Source organism: Tubulanus polymorphus, chromosome 5 (assembly GCF_964204645.1).
Source record: "Tubulanus polymorphus chromosome 5, tnTubPoly1.2, whole genome shotgun sequence".
NCBI classification, from domain to species: Eukaryota; Metazoa; Nemertea; class Palaeonemertea; order Tubulaniformes; family Tubulanidae; genus Tubulanus; species Tubulanus polymorphus.
The window spans coordinates 18,899,198-18,911,356 of NC_134029.1; the positions used below are offsets into that span (position 1 = coordinate 18,899,198).

The 12,159-nt window shown below is 40.6% G+C and overlaps 1 protein-coding gene across 1 annotated transcript in view; it reads left to right on the plus strand.

Annotated features, from left to right (window-relative positions):
* LOC141906288 (uncharacterized) overlaps positions 1-12,159 on the plus strand; it is a 46,161-nt gene that overhangs the window by 5,122 nt on the left and 28,880 nt on the right. The gene's annotated exons all lie outside the window — the stretch shown is intronic.

Sequence of the window (12,159 nt, forward strand, 5' to 3'; positions counted from 1 at the left end):
TAGACTGTATTTTCCCTATATGCGGGTTGTTTGTAAACAGGTTTTATAACAACAACCACCGCCGGAGACCCTGCCTCGAAGGCAGGCCCTGACCTGTGAGCTATGATTCACGGGCGGACAATACTAACAAACAGTATTTAAAGAAGAATATCTTTCTCGAGTTATGAGTGAATCTCGCAAAATAGCGGCGTCATTGTACACTACCGGATAGCGGCGCGCGTCCCTCTCGTACGTTCTCTGTTGCTAACTGAATACTTCTGTCTATATTGCAAAGCGTTTCGACTATAGCCTTCTCTCGGTTGACTCATCAGAGACTTCCAGCTCAGTTCATCCCGATTTTCAATTTGTCTCTATATTCGAGTTGTCAAGCGTACTTGTCAACCATGTACATAACTGCGAAGTAGATAATAGCCGAACTCTGGGATGTTATGTAGTGATTAGTTTTTGGAGTATATTCCGAAGTGGTTCCCACTCGTTGTTACTCAAACCGTGGATGTTTACTTATGTTTTGCGGTACAAGGAAAAGGTACAGTAAACAGTATTTTAGTTTTATATAGCCGCGATTACGCGGAGACGATTTGACCCGGGTCAAATTGGCCCGTGCTTTATAAAGCCCATCGCTGATTTTCGCAGCATAACTCGGAAACTGGAGACAGAAACAAGCTCGATTGTTTCCCTACGTCGTTAAAGGGAAAAACGTGGTTTTGGTAGCAATATTTCGAGATCAAACATGTTTGAATCCATGTTACCCTAGTTCCCTGCGTCGTGTGCATTGGGCTTTAAAGAGCACATTCACATGTTTATCGTTTGCTCATTACTAAATGCTGTGGTATGGGCTTATGTTGGCCGTGGTCAGGCCTAATTTGGGCTGCGTCAAAATGGCGTGGATCCATTCAGCACCGTTGTGAACTAGGCTTATGGTCAGTCATAGTGATGAATCAAACATTAAAACGAAACTGCAAAATTTTGGAACCGACTTATTCTATGTGTGTGGACAAAAACTGGTTCCAGGTCCGTTCTAAATTGTACTCTGCATGAATTCAATTATAATATACGAGTCATCAAGCTGATTGATATAAGCCGCGATCACACGGACACGATTTGGCCTGGGCCAAATTGGCACTGATTAGGCTCGGGCCAAATTAGAGAGCGCGTTCACACGCAAACCATTCACTCGATATAAACTATGATCAAACAAAGCGAAGTGGATCATTTCCGGTGCCAGTTGCAATTCAAATGCAATCATTAGTCTGGTGCTAAAATTTGGCTCGGGCCTGGTCCGACGTTTTTGGTTGGGCCAAATTTGGCGCGGGCCAAACAGACTCTGGCCCATTCGGCACCCGTGTGAACAGTTGTTACGGGCCAAATTTGGCACGGGCCAAAAATGCTCGTGTGATCGCGGCTTATATTTCATTCGTCTCTCGCGATTCATTGCGTAGTTTTATCACGTTATATTGTGCAATGTTGTGTTCTACTGGTGATAGAGAATGGTAGTCTGTTGCCAGTCACGCACAAGTAGCTTCCATTTACTCGACCAGTAGTTCCAATCCATTTTCAAGATGGCCGACACTGTGAAGTACATTACGGCTGACCTATAGCGTGTTCGGTTATTTATAAGTTCGACCACTTGTCGACTAACTACGAAAACCGAAGTTGGCGAGGGTGTCATACTTTGTCAGGTTTGCAGAAAAGCGATCCTTATTACAGACCTAGCACGTTTCATACCTAAATTCTGCGCAGTGGAGTTCATCAGAGGAGGCAATTTTTAGATGTCCCATTGTTGCTTTTGATAAGTTTACTATTGAATAATTGGCGTTGGAATGTTTTCAGTACGCTGCCACATGATATATATGGGAAGTAAAATGATAACTGAGGCCGTTTTGCGATTCTATGATTGTTTACAAATAGATTCCACATTCTCTAAAAAAAAAATGTTTAGGTAGCTTATTTCCTATTCCTATTCATATTGCACCCGATGATATCTATTTAATATTAAATGACGTTATTTAACCGTATAATGACGTAGCTTACCCTGAATAGAAAATCATCTATATATGTATAAGTTTATAGAATGTAGATAGATAGAGATCTTCATTTAGATATTTTTTGCTTCATCGTAGAATAATATTTTTCTAGGAATATATGAATATATATATATATATATATATATATATATATATATATATATATATATATATATATATATATATATATATATATATATATATATATATATATATATGTATATATATATATATATATATATACGTCATGCAACCAACCTAGTGTAGTCGGTCGGTATATATATATATATATATCTATCTGTGTATACAGCGGAAAATCGCTGAAACATCTGGATCTGAAATAACAGGTAATATAGTTTCATTTAACGCTACACATGGTTATATATGTATATATATATGTTATGTCGGATTCTATCAAATATGATTGATATTTTCGGTTTCATTGACTTTTTGCTCTATCCCAGGGACGACAATATAGTGATAAGTATATATGTAGGAATTTTCAAATATGGCTTTTTCTGGATTGGCACCGATTGTATGCTTTCGCAAAGCTTTTTATATTCGGCCCAATTTGCCCCTTCGAAACTTCAATGGCATTAAAGGCTACTTGAACGTTGCCCTAGAATTTCCATGTTACTTATGATTCTGTCAAATATGATTGATATTTTCCGTTTAATTGCCTTTTTACTCTAACCCAGGACGACAATATAGCAAGGAATTTTCAAATATGGCTTTTTCTGGATTGGACCAATGCTTTCGGTAAGCTTTTTATACACGGCCCATTTTGCCCCTTCAAAACTTCAATAGCGTTGTAGGCGAGTTGAACCTTGCCCTAGAATTTCCATAATATTGGTATTCGTGAAGATACTTGATATGAACAGTATTGATATGCGTATTGTTACAGATGCGGGAAAAACAGAGATAGTCGATATATGCGTGTAGGTTTTAGTCGTAGTAGGCCTTCACTCTGAATAGAACATTACACACTTCATACTATTATTGACTATAACTAATACATGTGTTATAATGAAATTATTCACACCTGTGAGTACTTTTAACACTTATTTCTACATATCCGGCGCATCCATCATCATCATCATACCCGATATTTAAATCTTTTATCATCTATCCTATTTACGTATGAAAGTATTGTGAACGCAGTTTTTCTGCAAAATCATCGGTAGGCCTACGTGAATTGTTATGTTCGCGGTAGTTCGATTTTAGTGGTGCTCGTTGTGGTTTTATCAAAGCCACGGGTTAGGTTGGCCTTGCTTGTAAGTTCTCTGCAATCACCGTCGGACGATCGCGTCTCAACAACCCGTCGACCTACAGGCCGTTGAGACTGCCTGCTTTCTGCAATGCGACGTGACCTTTTCTACCAGTCACAACTAAACTTTGCGACTGACAAAGACTCATTGCACACCACGCACCTACTTGCTACCAGTCCCAACCAACCGTGTCACATGGCCCTACCTCTGTCCAGCTGCCCAAGTTCCAAGTTCCATATGAATTGGACGATGATTTTACGAGATAATAGCCGCGATCATACGGAGCTGATGCGACCCTGGCATAATTGCCACTGATCGGGCCGGAGTCGAATTCGGCCCACAATTAAAAGATGATGAAACAAGTTATGTAGATGAACAGATTTTTGAGTAGCTATATCATAGTGCCCTTGAAAATGTGTAATGAAATATATAATTCAGTTCATTCCGTTTATTTTAATCATATTAAACTTCATCTAATCATGGACGTTGAAACTAGTTAAACTGCGGTGGCCTCGCGAGCAAAGTTTTTATCAACGATCAGTGAAAGATCATTACCCTAAAAAGCTAATAGAAATCTATATTACAAAGCCATTTCAAGGAACTTAAAAGGTTCACTATTTGGCGCTGTTATCTTTGGTTATTTGCCATCTGATTTCTATCTTGATATTTTCGCAAGGATTTTCACCAGATTCGAACGATGATCTGTACACCAGAGCGGCTTGTATGTAATTCGGATAGCATTATTTTGATACCTGCGCCAAACTATGAACGAACGGGTGAGTTCAACCATGTCTCAAATAGTTCAATACCAGCAGTAGCGGTAGCTATAACTAATGTATCTATAACTAACTGTCGGAATGCGAAGAAACAACCTGGCCACCGCAGCAGCAGGCAAATCTGTTCCATCCGTTTCCACATTTCTTCGCGAAACCGCAACAAACGTCGATGCAGCAGTTGTTGAATACGGGTGAACCAGCTGTAGTAGATAGTGTATAAAGGAGGGTCTGGGGGCTATAGCTAGAAATGATCGGACTCTAGCAACGATGGATTAATAGCGATGTTCGGATAAATATGATGGATAGGATTCGAAGATGATAGGATAAATACGATGATTGAGGAGGGAGGAAAGTGAGCGGCCACTTTTCGAACTGGTGAGAAGAAATATTCTATTGGCTGCCAGATAGATTTTTGTTTGAATGGTTAGATATGCATAAGCTTGGATTAGACCTAATAAAGTTCCGGGGCCAGTTGCTCAAAGGGTGTTAAGAGTTAACCAAACTGTAGACCAAACTGTAGGACCAGGTTAGAGCCGATTTAACTGTGTCAAATTATTGCGTGTGAAATGCTACTGGTTCTGGAAGTGACTCACTTTGCTTCGTCTAGGCATTGTTTAGTATCGAGTGAGTGGTTTAAAGCTCTCTAATTTGGCACGGGTCAAATTTGATTTAGGCCTGGTCCAGGGCAAATCGTCTCTGTGTTATCGCGGCTATAGTAACAATTAAAACACCGCCGGTTATCTTTACCCAACTTTTGACCTACTGCAGCCCCAGGAAGGGAACTCAAGCTAAACTTATTCAGTGGTGGGACACAATGCTGCCAAATTTGGCAATCGTCAATTAAGAATTGGGCGATGACATCTCGAATGCTAGATTCGTGCGAGTCAATTTGCCGACTAGAAAATTTGCATCGTGTCCCTTGGCGTGCACTATCCAAGTTAATTTACTGATGAAATTCACTGATGACTCTATTATACAGATGTCGACTCAAACCTCTTTTCTAGATATAATGTGCATAATTCGGGTAAAAACAAGAATTCATATCACAACATTGAAAATTCCTATAAGCCGCAATTACTCGAGCATTTTTGACCCGGGTCAAATAAAGCCCGGGCTCATTTAGCACCCGTGTAAACAGTTGTTCCGCGCCAAATTTGCCGGGGCACTCTTCTAATTAGGCACGGGCCAAATTTGCCTCGGGCCTGATCCGTGCCAATTTGGCCCGGGCCGTGTGGTCGCGGCTATAGAATAAGTCTTGCCGAGGTTCATAAAATCCGACCAGAAATAATCCATTATTAGTCGCATATTGTATCGTTTCTGTTGTTGGCAACGTAGATATTTTTTCTCGCCGTTGTTGACGTTTTTCGGTGTTGACTCGTCGTCGGAGCTATTACAAATACGTCGAAAAAATCTGTCTCTCGTTTGTTCATTTCGCCCGTCTAATCCCCGTCGAAACGAATTCTTGCTTTATGCTTACGTTCGGAGACGGTTCTTTTCACTAATTGGAATGTCGTTTATTTGTAGCCACTTGCCTGCCTGAACGTTTTTTGTACGGCCGTTTAGTCTATGAATCACTAATGGAATTTTCAAAGCCGCGTTGAATACTGCAATTTGTAAAGCTTTCTGAAACGTTTAAAAATACATACACACACACACACACACACACACACGAGTCCCCGTCGTTCCGCACGACTGAAGTATCGAAAAACGCACGGTCGATGTTTTTATTATTTGTTTTTTTTTTTTTACGATTGAAAGTACTACGGAATTTACTACGATTTCGCTTCAATGGAACGTTGAATGTCGGTGACAATGGCACGAAGCGGTTTGGCGTCGAATAACGATATTCGAACGTACAGTATAACCCAGAACTCGGGTGACTGTTTGATCGGTTTAGAAAAAATTTTCCCGGGCCCTGGTTGAGCGTATTATGCTTGACGTCGTCATGCAATTCTTTTTTTTTTTACGGGAAAATAGATCAGGAATTCTATCCGGTGTGTAGACCTACTCCGCGTTTGTTTGATGAGTGTATGTTAATAAGGTTCTATACTTTGTCCATTCGCTTTTTTGCATTGAGATAAAGTTTTCAATGAAAACTATTCAGTCGAATTACCTATTTATCCGTGTAGCTCGTGCGTATATTGATGAGAGAAATGTCAGAGTGTAATTAACTATAATTTTCATCGTCTATATATTCTATAGCTCAGAATCGCTTCAGTGCTTTTTTTTTACTCTCTTCAGGTCAATTTTTATTCTTCGTTTGTTGCTAATTTCAAATTTATGCGTTATCTAGCTGCCTATCTAGTCGTATAAAGTGGAGTCTTATGACACCGAAATACTGAGCTCTTCTCAGTGAGATGACTTTCAGATGCATACGGGGCAATATGTTTAACCCTTTCAGTGAGTCTACACCTCAGTGCAGTGTATAAACTGGTAATGGACTTTGCCAGTACACCGCACCGCGGTATATTGATGTAAGTCATAAACGTTTTTATCTCTTATGAAAGATGGCAGCACCTGTCAAACACACATAAGTTACGGATGACGATACATCGCACCGCGTTGTAGACGCATTATAGTGGATGCCTGTTATTTGATGCACTGGGCTGGTGGAATTTTTCAAAAATTTACAAATTATCTCCCGCTCTTTAGGGTGTTCATTAGTCAGCACTGAAAGGGTTAAAAGGACAAGTCCTTGGGTTAATGTGACTGCTTGCAGTGACTGCTGGGAGCAGATCGTTTTAGCTGGCCTCGTGAGCACAGGTGGTTCGAGCGTTGCGCTAACAGTACGGTGCTTGCATGTTCAAATCCCAAACCTCTGTTTCGTTCCCGGGCACGTGTGCCGGGTATGTACGGGATACAAAATCTATTCAAATCAAAATAAAAGATTTCCAATATCAAGTTTAAAATGTAAATGCTTGCCGAAGACGATCGATATTTAGCTCTCTTCAATGTGAGTTGCCATTGACGATACTGACATTCAAGAAGTAAATCCTACATCCAAGTTCTTTACCTTGAAAAGGACGCGATAGGTGCTTTCGTTAAAAAACGTATCCGATAATACCCCGTAATTACTGTCAAAACCGTAGAAGAGTCTCTTAAGATCGGGGATATTTCGAACTAGTAAATGCCCGATATTTTCATTCGAGCGTCTACGCGTATCGCTGTAGTAGCAGTTAAAGCGATATACGCTCATTTGCAAGCGTTAAACGCGCGAACAGATTTTCGCGTATCGCCGCCGCCGCCGCGTGGATTTCTCATCGAATTTCGATGTTTTTCTCATCACTTTCTCGGCGCGCGCTCGTCTATAGTCGATGACTGATTGCGAATCGATACGCGGTCGGTCGGTTTTTTTTTTCGGCGCCTCGTCCTCGTTTGTATGCGCGGCGGCTCGGTGACAAAGTCATCGACGTAAGTGCTATTCGTCCGAGGCGAAATCATCGGATTGTCGTATACCTCTGCGGCGAGCGAGGATTTATCGTCGCAGCAGGAGTTGACGTGAAATTGATTCGAACGATTGGCTGAAGTCTCTCAGCGAACGGCGGCGACAGCGACGGTATACAACTCTGTGAGAGAGGTATCTAGTGGTCTTGTCGGTGCTTGCATCGGCGCCGAAAAACATATGATATTGAATCCGGAAACAAATGACTCGGTAAACTGTACATTCATCAAAGTTTTTCTCATATTTCTTAGATCTTGAAAGGGAATTTTCCTTCATATTCATAATTATGATTTGATCTGAGTTTTGTATTTCTTACAAACCCGCCACATCCACCGAGAGCGAATCAGGGTGTCTGATTCTGAAATCGGAAATCGAAGTATATACAGATTATAGTTGGATGATCGGCCGAATTTACAGAATTCTTTTTTTTCAAATTGAAAGCCCAAAATTGTAAATTTCGGTTTCGGTTTCGTTCAAATGATGCCCAACCAGCCTGAACCGGCAAGCGACTGGTTTGAACGTTGGTTCTCAGCTGTTTTAATACACCTCACCTATGAAATAACGTACCAAAAGAAATAAGCGAAAAAAGCACTTTGAGAATTAGAATCCGGTTTTCATGGTTCGTCGATTAAGAATTTTTCGGAAAAACTAATTCGAGTGTCCGTTTCACCGGTATTGGGTCGCTCGGTGCGGCTATGCGTTGTTAGAATTTGATTATCGACTCGATCAAAGATGAGCAATGTTAAGTTATCCATGTCTTGGGAAATCTAAACCGAAGTCGCTGTAATTTCTGACCGGACTATAAATGCCTCGCGTGACTACGGCGATTACCGACGTCGCGCTAACCTGGTCTTAATTTCGGTCGTAACTCGCAACAATTTCCATCGTGCAAAATTGTTCGGCCGTACATTAGATAGAATGATGATCACGTTGGCCTTATACACCGTCGTTACGTAAAAAACGGAGGATGTGAATTTTTTTGTCGAAAGACCTTTTCCTTTCATGTATCATCATCATTACGAGATATGAAAAAGATGATTTCGATCTCTGGCATTTACTACCATTTCCTGTCTCAGGAGATTGAATTGTTTTTTAGTTCAGCATGAAAGCTGATCAGAAGGCGAACTTGAACTACTGGCTGATGTGTGGGGGACTGGATATAGAGTTTTCACCAAGCCCTATACAGTCTGATATCAAAGCCCGCATTCAACATCTCTATTTGAGCTCATCTTAAAACTCTTGGTTCCACACAGTTCATATTCTAAATCTAATTATAGATCTCAGGCCTGACAATATCGGGTCTTGTAGATATACAGTATAAGATGATCAATCAGATTTCAAAGGCGGATCCAGGGGGACTAGTCCCCCCTAGATTTTTTGAGGTGCCCTAAAAATGTTTAGGAAAATTTTTTCATTTTTTAAAGAAATATGAATTATAAGCCTAGGAGAACACTAGGAGAAAATTTTAAAATTTTCTGGGGGGGAGATCCCCTTTGGTGGCTTCACGCTTTCGGCATTTGCCATGCCAGGGTGCTCTTCATATTACTTTTTACCCTTCAGTAACTTGGTCCCCCATCTTCCAAAAATTCTGACTCCACCTTTCGATTTACATGTTTATTTACAACTAAATTTCGGCATATGACTTAACCTTATTTTCGACAGCTTTGATGATCTGAGGATATTAATATTTCGTAGTCGTTTAAGGGTAGAAGGGACAGACAGCATATAGCACTAATTGATCAACTCCTGAAACTTAAGGTTGCAGCCAGGTTTTTTTAAATAAATGTTCCGGTGTCATCGAATTCCTTATTTATGAGACATCATTAATCTTTCTCGCGTTGGTTGGAGGTATCAAATAATAACGATATTACTGCGACGAAAATGTCAACAGGGATTTACATTCCATAGGCATTTCGTACTTATAACGGATAAGTGTGAAAAGCAATTAACTACCAGGGGGAAATACGATCCATTAGAAATAAGTGTGCGTGTGTAATGCAAAATGTGTACAGTATATATGCATTGCGCAATACCTGAAAACAAATATGTGTTTATATGTGAAAATAAATACGAAAAGCACTAGTTGATCATTCAAAGTTCAAGTGTTGTGTTTGTAATTACCTTGTGACCGGAGAAAATGAAAGTAGAGTATTTTGTCAACGTATATATTATATCTCGCCAGCCTAGACTTAGAAACTATTATATCTTTATACGCGGCGGTTTAGTACGTATTTCATTGGTCACGCGGCTTGTGTTAAGAAATTTATAATCCGCCTCAGCCCGGTTTTTCTTGCGCTCGTAGATTTGATTAGCTCCTCATCGTTAATAATTGAACGTGCGCGCGTCGATATAGCTTTACAGGACTAATCAATATTATTGCTGCGGTTTAGTGGTATGTGACAGATGGTGGCGTGTGTGTTGAATCAGAGACTCATTGACCACTATGAATTTACAACGGGCGCTGAATGAGTTATGGTTCAATGATGAATCGATGTACGTTATATAGGCTATGCCGTGAGTCGTCGTCAATATGCAGGATCTGATATCGAGGAAGGAATTGTCTTCGTTAATTCTTCGATTTTTTTAATTTCGAAGGGAATATTCGGATTTTCGGTTTAGAATTGGTTAGGTGAGTGTTGCCTTGTCGTAGCAGTGATGAGTGCTTTATTGCACCATTTCCGATGGCACTGTGCATCTAACTTCAAAACTGGTTAACTATCGTACAAGCGTTTTTTGGCCTGTGTACCAGATAAGGTCCGGGCTAACCATTCACACGGGTGCCAAATGGGCCCGTGCCTGCAGAACCCGGACCAATTTGGCCGGACCGAAAAAATTGAGTCATATTCAACAACGGTTAAATTATTGCGTCTGAATGCTTACTAGTTCCGGCAGTGACTGGCCTTACTTTGTCACTGCATTTCTTTCACCAAATTTGACTCGGGTTTGTTCCGGGCCAATTTGACCCGGCCCAAATCATCTCCGTGTGATCGCGGCTTATGTTTCATGGAGAGTTGAGTAGCATCAGGCTCGAATCCCTAAATTGAAGGATGGTATTGCTGAGTTCCCACCTCTCTGAATCAGTTCTTATTATTAGTTAGACGTTATCTTGCATTCTTGTTTTGTGGCTCTCCTAAATGCCGAATCTTAGAAATGATAAACACCTATATGTTTGAGGTTTAGATATAATAGGGCCTATGTAGATTCAATTAGTTTCGAACTGCACTGACCTGCGAAACTATTTGGACTATTGTTTTTGAGTGACCCCACTTCACTTGCTGCATTATACTTAAAATGCCTTGTTTTGGGGTAACCGAACAGTACTACGAACCCGAAAATCTATTGTTTGGAATAAACTGTATTATTTGGTAAACCTAGCCTCGGGTGGAAATGGCTTCAGAAATTGGCTTAGTTTTGAAATGGCCAAACTGCGCTTATAAATGTTGACAAATTGAATACAAATTGCCTTATTTGCTGGTGACCCCAGTACTGTACTGTATTGTACTGTACTGTACTTAGTCATACCTTTCGGGATTGAATACAAATTGTCTTCATTGTCACAAAAATGTTATCCCTCTATGCAGTGCTGTCCAAATGAGGCGATAAGCTGTAACATTTTGCCGGTTCGACGAAGCCTGCTAACCGTTTGAAATGAAAGTGGTCAGAATCAAATCACGACATCTTACCACCCTGAAAGTTCCTCTTACCAGTCGCGTCATTTCATATGGACCTCACTGCCTGTGTATCTGCTTACGGTTGGTGACTGAATCGGTGACATTTTTCCAGTCCACTACCGAGCATAACATCGACGCTGGTGAAACGTATATATTATATATGTGTTTTTACGAAACGAACGACTAAGTGGCTAATGAAGTTACATCCGATAAACGCGCATAAAAGGACGCAAAGTGGTCGCCTAATAATCATCATCGCAGGATCGCGTGGATTCATCGTGGATAGCGGTGGAAATAGATTGTTGTTCTTAATACGTATTAGTTACGAGATACGCATAGCCTTTATCAGTCAGTTAGTTCCACGACGCACACACACAGGGCTTTCAATAAAGAAAACATTAGGGAAATCAATGGATATGTTTTATCCACACCTCGGGTATATCTTGCGTCCGTCTTACGGGGATTGATGATGCGAATCGCATTTGCTATTTTTTTCTCCGTCTCATCCCCGACCGTTTCTCTGAGCTGTTAACTGTAACTGATTGTCGGTGTTTGTTACTATTTCATTACGAGATGTACTGATTCGATTTGTTTTAGTCGACAGAAATATGAAAGATGTTCCTGACGGTCATACTATTGATTACTCATTAATTCGAACATTTTCTTTCATATTGACTCTCAGGCTTCCATGAGGTCCTCATTCTTGTACTGTCCATCTGTTTATCTGTGTCTGTGAACCTGTCTTTCAGCTACTTAGCTTCATTAATTGTGGGCCGGTCTTCATGAAACTTGGGTACGGTACTATGTTAGTATGGGGGTCTAGTTGTGCAGTGCAAAGAATGGGCCCAGTGCGCCGCCTAGTGGCACAAATTTCCACTAAGAACTCTGTTTTTCAGCAACACGACCTTGAAAATGACCTCATAACTCAGGAACGGCGTTCAAATTCAAAAAGTTTGACAAAATTTAGCTATTTAGCCC